This window comes from Phyllostomus hastatus, unplaced genomic scaffold, assembly GCF_019186645.2.
Source record: "Phyllostomus hastatus isolate PE091 unplaced genomic scaffold, TTU_PhHast_1.1 phas_contig_86, whole genome shotgun sequence".
In the NCBI taxonomy this organism is placed as follows: domain Eukaryota; kingdom Metazoa; phylum Chordata; class Mammalia; order Chiroptera; family Phyllostomidae; genus Phyllostomus; species Phyllostomus hastatus.
Genome location: NW_025333977.1, coordinates 14,879,571 through 14,892,016, shown reverse-complemented (window position 1 = coordinate 14,892,016; position 12,446 = coordinate 14,879,571). Strand labels below are relative to the sequence as shown.

At 38.5% G+C, this 12,446-nt stretch overlaps 1 long non-coding RNA gene across 5 annotated transcripts in view; it reads right to left on the bottom strand.

Moving 5' to 3' along the window:
* Window positions 1-12,446, bottom strand: part of LOC123827112 — a 50,253-nt gene that overhangs the window by 34,036 nt on the left and 3,771 nt on the right. For 3 of the 5 annotated variants that reach the window (XR_006787183.1, XR_006787186.1, XR_006787182.1), the window contains one exon: window positions 10,655-11,282. This is a non-coding gene — a long non-coding RNA (uncharacterized LOC123827112). Of the gene's footprint in view, window positions 1-10,654; window positions 11,283-12,446 lie in introns of those variants that run through there. The other 2 variants (XR_006787184.1, XR_006787185.1) reach the window with 1 other exon arrangement.

Here is a 12,446-nt window from a genome sequence, read left to right as displayed (position 1 = left end):
GGAAAGTTTTCCACATGATTTATGTTAGAATATACAACCTCTGTTCATAGTCCAAATATCTCTTCAATTAGCCTTAATATTTTATATTTGTGGTTTTCAGCCAGAGTGGGATGGGCTTGGCCTATATACTATAGTTTGGAAAATCTACCAAAATGATTTGAATATATGTAGTCTGTGCATCTTCACCTCCATCATACACATTCACACACACGCACACACACACACACACACACACACACACACACACACACCCAGGGTCTGTATTGCTGTGTACCAGATTTTATCCTGTTCCCTCATCATGCCTTCTCACAGTGGAATGACTCTTCCACCAACTGAACAGATTTTATCAAGCTTAATTTTCTTGAGTTGTATTTAAAAAAGTCATATTCAATACACGTTTTAAAATTACACATGCTCTCGCATTGTGAGAATGACTATTCTAAGTTTACCATTCAATTCTTCTGCTAATAGCACCCTTTTCTTAAACATATTCCTCACCCTTTATGATGGAAAAATTCCAATTTATGATAATGCAATGTGACATTACAAAAAATTGCTTTAATAAATTTTGGGTGAGTTTTTACATAAGTAAAATGTCTCCATAATATATTGTGACATTTGCTGCCACATTAAATTCACTTTTATGGTTTTGACTTCTTAAAAAATTTTTATTTGCTTTTCACAAAATCTCATTTAATGTAGTAAGGCACCCACAGTCTTTGGATTAAAGCTGCAGGGCCTGAGATTTAAATTATAATACCCTACTAAAACAGCCACAAAATTATTAAATAAAATTTCCATATTTTAAATAATCATCTTTATTAAAACTACTCAACCTTTATTATCTTAAAATATTTTAAAGCCATTTTTAGAAGTAAAGAAATTCAGCACCTTTATTAATAACCTGGAGGCAGCTGCCACGGAGGCCTGTGGTGTGGTCCCCAGCACACGGACCCTGGAGTAGGGCTCCAGGCTGAACCTAAACTCTGCTACTTTATTTTCCAATTCTTTCTTGAGTTCTGTCACTTCCTTTTTGAATTCTAATCTATTTTGCTCTTTCATTTCTTATATAATTTTTTAATGTAGTTTATCTCATTTTGAAAAAATACAGTGCTTCAGACCTGCTTTTTGAGTACATCTTTCTAGTATGCTTTTACTGTTATTTTACTCCTTATTCTTATTCCTTAGAATACCTTATGGCATCAGACCTGTTGCTCATTGTTAGGCGAACTTAGTTTTCCTGAACTTTAAGAAGGAAGCTTAGTTCAGAAAAACTTTATTTATTTATTTCCTACAGGCCATGGGGTTTGTTTTTGTTGTTGGTTGTTGCTGTTTTTTTTTTTTTAATCCTCACCAATGTGAGAGAGAAACAAAGAGAAACACCAAGTGATTGGTCTCTCATATTGCCCTAACCAGAATCAAACACCCAACCTAGGCATGTGCCCTGACAAGAAATGGAACCCACAACCTTTTGGTTTACTGGACCACAGCTCCAGCTGACTGAGCCACACCAGCCATGGTGGGCTCAAAAAGCACTTATAATTTTGTTGGTTAAAAATACAGCAGCTTGTTTTCAGGGGTTTTCTAACTATTACCCTCTGCTGTCATCAATAGTCCAGACTTCTTTCCTTCTTCACTGCCCCCGTGCTGCTGAATTTCAATTGTGCTCCCAGCCCCAAAGTGAAACTGATGGGTTAGATTTGAGATTTTATGCGATTAAACCACCCCGGAAAGCCTGTAGGCTTTCCTCTGAGATCCTGTTTCCTAGCCACCGAAGCTGTGTGACCTTGGGCGACCTGCTCTGCTCTTCTGTGCCTTGTTTCCCCATTCACAACATAGAAAATGTGATAGGGTAACGAGTTTTCATTCAAGGTGGTTAAAACATTGACACACAGTAATCACTTTTTGAATGTTTGCTTGATAAGTAAAATATCCATCTGCACTTTCTTTATGAACTCATCTTTAAATTGTAGACGCTCTCAGATCAACTAATCACAACTATCCACAAGAGCTTCAGGAAGTCTATTCAAGCGTTAACCATAATGAAAGATTTAATTTACCCAGGCAACATACCTCACACTATTTGGGTTATTAATAAAAGATTCAAGAGAAAGAAAGCTGTTCACTGTCATCCTACAAAGAACACAAATGTCCCTTGTCTCTGGTGTTGAGTCATTTCACATCACATCCGTTTCGGGGGTTTTTTCCCCCTCCTGAGGCTGACTTTATTTGTACTTCTCAACACCTGCTACCATTAAAAAAGGTGGCAAACAATCTTTTTAGAAAGGGCCTGGAAAAACTTTTCTTAAAGGTTTTTAAAGGCCGTGGCATTTTTAAAGGATTTTGGAATTTTCACCTTCTTATGGCTTATGATTACTGCTGCAAATTTCCATTGCCTATAGTAAGAGCAAGCCACTTCTTTAACCTGCTGAACCATAGTTTTTTCCTTTTTAAGCAATTTTGCTTTAAAACATATGAGTCCAAAAAAAGCTAACCAATCAGAGTTTTGGAATTTAGGTTGCCAAAAAGTATTTTTCTACATCAACCTATGGTTCATCTAGAAAAAAATATGACATAAAATAAGGATGCAGCAGGGAACTGATTACAACTAAATGTAATGTGTGATCCTGGGTCGAATCCTGAACCAGAAAATCTTGTTTCTTCTTTTTCTAGAAAGGAAATTATTGGGAATATTGATGAAATTTAGATAATGTCTCTAGGTAATAATTTTTGTATCAATTTTCCTGATTTAGTAACTGTACTATAATTATATAAGAGATGAATTTAAAATATTTGCGGTAAATAACTCAGAATTCAGAGGAAGAGACCACATGAAAGCAAGTATGATAAAATGTCAACATTTGGGGACTCTCGGTGAAGGGTGCATGGGAATTCTTTGTACTATTCTACAACTTTAGTGAAAGTCTGGAATTGTTTAAAAATAAAAATGGTTTTTAAAAGTTGGGGATTATGGGCAAAAAACAGTAAGATTAATGTCCCTGAGGGTCTCTTTGAGCACTTATGGCATTACTAAATGCTACACCTTGAAAGCAAAAACTTAAACAGAAAAGTTGGGGGTTTAGAGTGCTTCAAATATTTGGCTAGGAAGGCCAGTACTAAATCACTCCCTAAAGAAGTACTCACTTTGATTTTTGATTCAATATACCGCCATTCATATCAGCAGAATCAATGATATCCTAGTAAGCTAAGGCTTTTTAAAATAGCAGGCACTCTCAGGTTGGCAAAGATGAAGTTAAATTACTATGCTCAGTATGTGCGGCAACCATGGTATTTATAACCTATTGGTGGGATTTAGGCTGGTATAATCTAGTACAATCTTTCTAAGGAGAAAATTAGGTAGTATCACATTTTAAATGTTCATACCCTCTGACTCAGCAATTCTACTTCTAGAAATTTCTCCTAAGGAAACAGTGAGCTGAGTGAACAAAGACATATATTCAAGAATATTTACTCTGTCATAGTAAAACACAAGAGATATTATGTATCCATCAGAAGATTAAATTATGGTTTATCCATACAAAAGAGTATTCTTCAACCATCAGAGTATGAGATAAATGACGGAGAGTTATGTCCCCATATCTTAAATGAAAATCAGGTTACAGAATAGTATGTATAGTATGATCCTGTATTTATTTGCATTACTTATTTACATTTAAATTGAAAATATGACAGGCATTTTTTAAAGATTGAAAGAACATATGCCAAAAAAATTGCGGGTAGGTAGTTAGAAAAACATGTATTGCAATATCCAAGGCAGACTACATAATTTGCAGGGCCCAGTGCACAATGAAAATGTGGAGCCCCTCATTAAAAAATCAAGAATTTCAAGATGATGACAGCAGAGTATTTAGCCAAGTGGAGCCCTTCTAAGTGTAGGGCCTTGTGCAATTATATAGGTTGCATTGCCCATGAAGCTAGCCCTGGCTATATACTACACTAGACATTTAGATGTATGCTACACTACCTTATACAAGGTAGGGCAAAAGCAGGTATACAGTTGTTCATATGGAAAATGATACAATAGTTAATAAATAATAATATAAGAGTAAGCTGTTTCACATACAAGTGTAAACCTACTTTTGCCCAACCCTGTAAAGTACAGTACAAGGTAAGTGCTAGGATATAAAACATGCTCAGTGGTAATATATGGATGAATGAGTGGAAATATACATGTTGTCTATCTCCGCCCCCACACACAGGCACACATACATACATCTTTGTTATTTTGGGGATTATAATAAGTGAAATACTTTGTGATAAATGCAATCCAAAGCATGTTTAAATTACTCCTAAAAGCAGCTAGCATGTTAACAATGCTGAGATCAGAGATTTTCCAGTGTACCCTTTGGATCACTTTGCATGCCACGAGAGTGCCTCCAAGAGGATTGACAGGGAGTCAATGAGGAGACAGGGATGTGCAGCTCTCAGAAGAGATTTCTGTGGCCTTCAAAGAGGTTTTACGATAGTGTCATCAGGACAGAAAAACATGATGGGTAGTTTTTTTCCCTCCTTTTATGTGGCAAGTAGTAATGTAAGAAAAAAATAAGAAAAATTATGGACAGGAATTTTCTATCTAGAAATTAAACAGCTCTTCTAGGCTACCTAGGTATCAGTAAGTATTTTTTCTACTGCTCTCAATGGCTCTATGATATCCTTGAATATCCAAATAATAGTATTACTAGTCATAAGTTGACTTGATCTGTCTGCAACTTAAATGTTTCCTCTGATGCTTCTATTTATAAATAGAACTAAAAACCTGACAAGTCTAATTTGGGATCAGCATGGTAGCTTATGTTCTGCCATTTAAAACATCAGGGTTTGATTAGGCAGATCTTAGGGTTGTAGCCAAAAGGCAAGAGAACATGACATTCTAAAATCTAATGGGCTCTAAGTAAGATTGTCTAACACTTATCAGGCTCTGATTCTTATTAGTTAAGAGGACAGCAACTTTTAACGCTACCTAATGAGTGATGGGATAAGCACATAGGTAAAAGGACATGGGTTTCCAGGACATTAAAGGATTTGTTCCTAAAATTTTCTTTTGAAGTCCACCATAAGATAGTCAGTGGTGGCTCAGTCTAAATGACACACCAGGAGTTATAGACCTTTGACTTCATAGGCATCTGGAGAATCTGTTGAAACTATTTGAGACGTTCTCCAAGAGACTTCAGGGTTTTGTATAACATAGTGACAGAACTATTAATAGAAACTGATAAATCCTATGAGGTAGCATGTATTTCAAGACCACATTCTGTGCCTTGTAAGTGTTCAATCTTGTACTATTTTTAATTCATTTTCTAGAATTATATGTGTATACATGGTACCGTATGTCACATGTAATCTATGCCCAGTGATAGGGAAAAACAATTAATAAACATATCAGAGTCCTCATTTTACGTGAATATCCAAGGCAGTCAGTCATCTGTCCTAGGACATCAGTTCTGTCTTCACTAAAGTTATTAAAATCACTCATACTCATGAGGTTTCATTTTCAGCAGTCTGACTAGTACTACTATTCTCAAATTTCAAAAGAGGACCCAAAAATCCAGGTATAAGATAGTGAATGTAGGAATCTATCATTTTCACAAATGTAAAAAATAGAAAAAGCTCTACTTAATGTATTTGCCTTTTATCTCCATAGACAATTGTTTCTACCTTAAATATTACAGTAACTTTTTCTTTAAAAGATATTATATGCATACATGTGTTTGACATGAAGAACTTGGTAGTGATATCCTCTGAAGACTGAATGGGTTATGATTTAAGAAATACTGAGTTCGCCAGTAATGAATGTGTTGTACTGAATGAGAACATCGGGGTGAAAATTCAAACACAAAATAAGTAGTTGAACTACATAACATCTGTGATGTTTTCCAACTCTGAGACATAAGGAATCTGAAACAATTCTGATCGGTCTTGAACAGGGCAGAGGATGGCAACAGGGAGAATGCAGAGGAGGCAAATGAGGCACTATGAAGATATCCTATTTAGTCAACACAATTTGCCATTTATTGAACAGGGAACACAGGAGAAAAAGGATGAAAAATTTTTTTAAAAAGTTTTTAGCTCAAGAAACAGAGTAGCCCCATTAATAGAAATGAGACAGAATTAAAAATTAATGGAGGGGGGTTTCATTACTTTTATTGTGAAGGGATCCCCCTGAACAGGATAACTAAAAAGAGGGAACTTAACTCTAGGTTTCTGTTGTTTGTTGGTATCAGAGACGGTTCCAGGAGATCAGTCCAGATGTGGCGGGTGGCCCCACTCCTGGCTAGAGCCTCTGAAGGCATGGTCCTAAGGAGGAGGCTGGTAGAGGGAAACCAGAATGCCTGGCAAATGAGCTGGAATTCAGGAGCAGATCAAGAACCATTAATAGAGACATGTTCTGCCCCTTTAGGAATTGACTCAAGAACTGGGACAGGCCTGAACCTTCAAGGAGCTAGAGAAGGCAGTGGAAAAGGATATGAGATTTAAGCTAACAATGAAGAACTCAGAACAGATTTCACAGACTCAATGAAGCCAGTCTTTTAGAAGAAGGTCATTAAGAAAATGCTACTTGAAAAGCCTCAAGAAAAAAAGAAGAGGCAGAAAGGGACCCAGGAAAACTTTGCAAAAATCTATTCAGAAAGTAAAATGGAACTGGATATTACTGGCCTGTAAATTCTGTCCTTGAAACATTATTTGGTATGTTTTTTTGGGAAGTGCTATTATTTTAAGGAAGCTGTTATTTTACAGTTGTACTACTTTAAAATTTTGCATGATATATTATCACCTATTACCGTGATGTCTAATTATGCTTATTTTAACTCTGTCCATACCTTAGGCTGAAACCAGCTTATAAGAGTTGTTAGACCAGATCTAGTAGCTCTCAAAATACATTCCAGGAACCAGTACCATAAATATCAAGTGAGCACATGTTAGAAATTCAGATCTTTAGATGATCTCCCAGAGATGCTAAATCAGAAACTGGGGATGGACTTCTGGTCAAGATAGTGACATAGGTAATCACTGCTGGCTTCCTCGCACAACCACATCAAAACTACAACCAAACTATAAAACCATCACTCAGAACCATCAGATACTGAGCTGAATGGAAGTCTGACAACTACAGAATTAAAGAAACCACATCCATTCAGACCAGTAAGAGGGGCAGAGATGCAGAATGAGCTGGTCCCACATCCACATGCAGTGAATAAAAATTCGGAAGCAATATCTCAGAAGCAAGGAGTCCCAGCTCCACACCAGGACCCCCATCCCAGCGTTCCACTGCTAGGAAGGTAAGTCCCCATAGCTTCTGGCTGCAAAAACCAGCAGGAACTGAGTTGGTGGAAGAACTCCTAGAGTCCCAAGCAGTTCCTCTTAAAAACCCACACATGGACTTATTCAGACTCACTCCCTCTGAGCTCCAGCACCAAGAGAGCAGCTTGAAGGGCACCAGTGGCATTTAGAAACTGAAGTGTCTGTCATCAAGGCAAGAGCTGGGGGACAGTTTTCTCCCAGACAGAAAGGCAGGCAGAGGCCACTGTCTCTTTCCAGAACCTTCCCCCAACAGAGACACAGAGCCTGCCATATCTGAGACTCCATCAACTTTGCTAACACCATTTGCCCCACCATGAAGATCCCCTGAGACTCTGTCTTACCCAACTGTTACAGAGACTTTTCCATGTGAATGACTGGTCTTGGCTCATGCTTCACAACTTCCTGAATCTTCTCAAACAAGCAACAGCTGGCTTCAGTGAGCCCTCAGCCCCTATACCTCTTGCTAAGTGGCCCCAAGCCTGGCACTAGCAGCAACCAACATAGATTCACAGCTTGGCTTCACCTGGGAATTGTCAAGCCCAGCACAAATAGCAGCCATCTGATTGCTTTATACCTCATGCAGGGTGGCCCCCAGATAGAACACAAAGGGGAGCTGACCTTGGCCCGCACCACCTGGGAAACACCAAGCCTGCACACCCAGTGGACAGCTATAGATCACATTGGAGCACCACCACCCTGCTCCTGCACAGCTGATCCTCTACAAAGGGTGGAGGTTGGCAGTCAGTGGTCAGAACCAGTCCTTCCAAGTGATTGGCCTGGGTATATCCCTCACATTAACCTGCTGACAGCAATCATGGCTCAACTACAAGAGGAGTGGGGACTTCGGCACATCTCAAGTACCCAGCTTGTGTGACAGGGGAGGCTGTGCCACTGGACTCTACAGGACACCTACTACATTAGGTCACACTACCAAGACAAGGAGTTATAGCAGCTTTACCTAATACATAGAAACAAACACAGGTAGGATGCCAAAAGTAGGACACAAAGAATCGGGGCCTAAATGAAAGAACAGATCAAAACTCCAGAAAAAGAAAACTAAACAAAAGGGAGGTAAGCAATCTTATCAGATGCAGAGTTTAAAACACTGGTTATAAAGATGCTCAAGAAACTTAGTAAGGACCTCAACAGAATAAAAAAGATCCATTCAGAAACAAAGGATTCACTAATTGAAATAAAGAACAATTTACAGGGCAACAACAGTAGAGTAGATGAAGCCAAGAATCAAATCAAAGATTTGGAACATAAAGGAACAAAAAACAATCAACTAGAACAGCAAGAAGAAAAACAAAAAAAAAAAATGAGAATAGTGTAAGCAGCCTCTGGGACTTCAAATGTTCCAACATTCACATCATAGGGGTGTCAGAAGAGAAGAGAAAGAGCAAGAAACTGGAAAGCTATTTGAAAAAATAATGAAAGAAAGCTCCCGTAATATGGTGAAGGAAGTAGGCATGCAAGTCCAAGAACCACAGAGAGTCCCAAAGAAAATGGATGGAAAGGAGCCCACTCCAAGACACATCATAATTAAAATGCCAAAGGTTAAAGATAAAGAGAGGATCTTAAAAGCAGCAAGAGAAAAGAAGTTAGTTACCTACAGGGGAGTTCCCATAAGACTATTGGCTGATTTCTCAAAAGAAACTTTGCAGGCTAGAAGGGATTGGCAAGAAATATCCAAAGTCATGAAAGCAGGTACATACAGCCAAGATTGCTCTACCCTACAAAGATATCATTTAGAATCAAAGGGCAGATAAAGAGCTTCCCAGACAAGAAAAAAACTAAAGGAGTTCATCATCACCAAACCAGTATTATATGAAATGCTAAAGGGACTTATTTTAAGAAAAGATCAAAACTATGCACAATAAAATGGCAATAAATGCATAACTATCAACAACTGAATTTAAAAAACAAAGAAACAAGAACAGAGACAGAATCATGTATATGGAGAGCATTTTGATATTTTCCAGCTGGAAGGGGATGTGGGGGAATGGGTGGAGAGGTGAGGGGATTAAGAAGTAAAAATAGGTAGTTACAAAGTAGCCATGGGGATGTAAAGTCAGTACAAGAAATGGAATAGCCAAAGAACTTATATGCACGACCCAAGGACATGAAAAATGGTGTGATTTGTCTGAGAGAGTGGGGTGCTGGATGGAGGGGGGCAGAGAGGGAAATTGGAGCAATTGTAATAGCATTATCAATAAAAAAATAATAGAAAATAAAGTAACAAAAGACATTAAAAAGAAGAAACTGGTGATGGAGTCCACCAATTTGGATTTTAAGTCTGGCAGGTGGTTGAGAGCACACTAACGCTGAGAGCTACTGCCTTCAGGCATTTCAGAACTGCACTTCTTTAGAGCCTGCTAAGGAAAAAATACTCTCCTGTTTTGTTTACTCACAGCACTATGTTCACTTCTGATCACCAAATGTGTAGTTGTTCTTTTTTCCCCATTCCACACAATTCTGTAACATATTAAGTACCCTATAATTTAACTCAATTTTGACACGACTGGGACATAAGTGTCAGATCCCACAGATTAAGGCCTCCCCACCTCACTTCACACACCAATCACAAGTTCAGGTTGTCACCTGTGCTCCTGACTGACCTAGCTATAAATTGGAGTCATACAGCCCCTTCCTGGGGTTCAATTAACTTGCTGAAGCACCTCACAGAACTTAGAAAAAGTTTGTCTGCTGGATTTCCAGTTTATTTTGAAAGGATCTAACTCGAGATAGCCAGGTGGAAGAGATGCACAAGGCAGGGTTTGGGAAAAAAGCTACAGAACTTCCATTCCATGTCCTCCTTGGGCTCGCCACCTTCTCAGCACCTCCACGCACTCACCAAATGGAAGCTCTCTGAACCTGTCCTTTTTGGGTTTTTAATGGAGGCTTTATTGTGGAGGAATGATTGATTAAAGCACTGGCCATTGATTCAACCTCCAGTCCCTCTCCCCTCCCAGAGGTCAGAGGGGGATAGGACTGCAAGTTTCAACCCTCTAATCATGTAGTTACTTCCCCTGGCAACCAGCCCCCTATTCTTAGGGACTTTCCTAAAGTCACGAAGGACATCCAATTTTCACTCTTGAGCTATCTCAGAATCTGAAAAGGAAAGATGCCCCAGTAACTCTTATCAATAAGGAAATTACAGAAGTTTCAGGTGTTATGTGCCAGAAACCATGGAGGAAGACCAAATATATATATATATCTTTATATAAATCACATAACAGAGGTCCAGTACATATCTGCTATAGGCCAGGGAGATAGTATAATTGTTTTGTCTGTTCAGGCTGCTATAACAAAATACCATAGACTGGGTGGCTTATAAACAGAAATTTATTTCTCACAGTTCTTCAGGCAAGGAAGTCCAAGACCAAGGTGACAGTTCATTCAGTGTCTGGTGAAAACTCTCTTCCTCGTAGACCACTGTCTTTTCACAGTAACCTTACTGGGTGAAAGGATGAGGGGTCTTCTCCAGGCCTCTTTTAGATGAGTACTAATCCCATTCTTGAGCTGTATCCCGAGACCTAGTTACCTCTGAAAGACCCTACCTCCAGACACCATCACATTGGGGATGAGGTTTCAACACATAAGGGTTTTTTTCTGAGGAGCAGGGGAGACACAAACATTGAGTCCATAGCAATGGTCAACTAAAAATTGTGGAGGTCTTGCAGCTTGTCAGGCCTGGAATCAAACTGGGGCTCCAGAACCTGTTAATTGCGTAGGGTCTTGAGCAAGTTGCTTAGCCTCTCTGAAGCTTAGGTTCCTCATATAGAAAATGGAAATTATAATACCTACCTTGAAAGGTTACCATGAACACTGAATTTATGTACCTACATGGTAATCAGGAGTGCTGGCTCTGGTGTCAGACCCAGTTCAAATGTCAGCTCTTCTATTTACTGTGTGATCTTCAGCAAATTACTAAATCTCTCTGTGTGTTTCAAATTTCTTTTCTGTAAAATGAGTAATAATATACTTGTGAGGATTATCAATGAATTAATAGGTATCAACTGCTTAGAAGACAGCCTGCCACACAATTGCTCACTAATTGTCAGATGTTTCTAACAGCACAAATACAAATGACAACAATATAGTACCAAAATATTTCACATATGGTAGGTATTCAATATGTGTGACAATTATTATTACTGTCATGGAATTCTTTCTCATAAAGCATAGGGTTATCACAGATTCCAGTGTGTAGGCACCCTCCGATATTTTCATATATTCTTTACATTCTAATGTCTTCCCTCCCCTCTAAAGAAGCTCTGTGGATTACATCAGTATCAATTTCCTGGTTTTGACAGTGTATTATAGTTATATGAGGTGCTACTGTGGGAGGTTGGGGGATTACTGCGGTTATATTACAAAAAGAAAAGATAGGGGTACGGGGCTTGCCTGAAGTGAAAATATTGGGGCAAGAAATTGGACTTATAACCCATCTACTCCCCAGTGTCCGATGTCCTAGTCACTAGAATTCTGGCGTTGCTCTCCAGTATGGGCTACTGGAGACCAGGGGCGCCTGACTGATGAGAGCTAGGCCAGGCTTCCATTACATCAGGTCAGGTGTGAATTTGTAAAATGTTTGATCCATGGAACTCCAAGTGCAAGGGAAAATGTAATCTTTGTAACTTCATCACTAACACACCTGGTTATCGGTTCTATTACAGCAAAAATACAAATGACAAATACATGGGATGTACTTCTCCTGACCAAAGTTGTAAATCCAAATATTTTCCTCATGGAAATATTTGCCTTATGTTGTGACTGGGTCCTATGACATTCATATAACCTTACAGATTAAATAAACTTTTGTGGGCTAATCTGAGCATCTATGTCCTAGTCATTATCATGTTTTTATACAAATATTTCAAAGAACTAATCTGTAAAAGCAAACTTCTGAAACACCACCCATTTGTAAGTCATTATACTTGCTTGATGTTATTAACACATTTTTAACTTGAGGAGCAATAGTGATCTTTCTAGCTCATTGATTTCAAATTTCCAAATGGTGTTCTACTTAACACTAATGTCTCCGAGTTCTCACTACTCTCCTACCCTCAAGTTCCTCAAATTGTTAGACCAAAGAAACTTTTTTTTTAAAGGAGCACTTACTA